Source organism: Branchiostoma belcheri, unplaced genomic scaffold (genome assembly GCF_001625305.1).
Source record: "Branchiostoma belcheri isolate BF01 breed outbred unplaced genomic scaffold, Haploidv18h27 scaffold1579, whole genome shotgun sequence".
Classification (NCBI taxonomy): Eukaryota; Metazoa; Chordata; class Leptocardii; order Amphioxiformes; family Branchiostomatidae; genus Branchiostoma; species Branchiostoma belcheri.
This window is the reverse complement of record NW_017803023.1, coordinates 1-1072: the sequence shown is the minus strand read 5'-3', so window position 1 is coordinate 1072 and position 1072 is coordinate 1. Positions and strand designations below refer to the sequence as shown.

General features: G+C 44.2%; 1 long non-coding RNA gene across 1 annotated transcript in view; it reads right to left on the bottom strand.

Annotated features, from left to right (window-relative positions):
- The window catches only part of LOC109465773, a 1756-nt gene extending 1167 nt beyond the window's left edge, over nucleotides 1-589 (bottom strand). Inside the window, exon 1 of the long non-coding RNA XR_002139988.1 lies at nucleotides 462-589. This is a non-coding gene — a long non-coding RNA (uncharacterized LOC109465773). The remainder of the gene's footprint in view (nucleotides 1-461) is intronic.
- Between the last annotated feature and the right edge of the window lie 483 nt (nucleotides 590-1072).

Below are 1072 nucleotides of genomic sequence, written 5' to 3'. Positions count from 1 at the left end.
GTTATACTGCTGCATCAGATGTATTCGTTTTGTTCTTCTAGCCGGTCTATAATTCACCGAAAAAGCTGGCGGCTGAAAGATGACACACGAGTAGGGACGTATATATACAATTTGACCTCAGATAAAAATTTAATACGCAGGTCTCTCCCAAACCCGGGACGTGTAGGTCCGGCCATGAAATCTGACCCTAGGACTTTATATTTTATAACAGACCCAGCATAACAGACGGCACACAAATGTTATCGAGTAAGTTTGCATCACTCGCCCCCCTCCCCACTACATGTACCTAAGTTCACCTCGAGCTCGACGATTCATGATTTTCTGAAACATTCCGTGAAGTTCCAGTCGAGCCATAACTTTCGTTTAAGCAAGTGTCTAATCAGATTAAAATACCAAATATAAATATGGTATAATAGTAACTATGAATCATCAAAATCCAAGTCAAACACACATATACGTACCTGGGTGCGGTTTGAATGGGGCGGGCCGTCAGGTCATCCTACGCCGCCAGCTCCCAGCAAGCATAGCGCGGCTTTGCAGGCTTGGTCGCATACTCTGGGGCGAACTCCTTGTTAATCGCGGTACCCTGGCGTACGCGGGTACATGATTAGGCAAGGCCCTCGTCTAATCATTTGGCCCATGATTAACAAACTTTCTTGATAATCATGACAGGATGGGGTCGGATTTGCAACCCCTCGCGCCGTGGACTGTTTAGAAAATTACAGTACTAGAATTTTCTTCATAATCTACTCGGGTATAGTCAAGGCTTGGGTCTTTCTGCCAGCATCAGTCATTTCTGCCGGAAAATTTTTTTCTATGGGATTATCCTACGCGAAAATTCGCAATTTGGGGCATTAATTTTGGAGTGAAAATAATGTTTTTTCCGTTGATTTTACCAAACTTAAAAAGGTTGAAGAAACCAAACTCAGCTGGTCTTGTAGCTGAAGAGATATCCTTTCGTCCCATATACAGTTATTCTCCTTCCGAATTATTCCACGCCAGAGACGGTCGCTAGATTTGAGGGTATGCAGCTTCGAATAGAGACGCCAAATAAACTGGGGTGTGCCCCCCT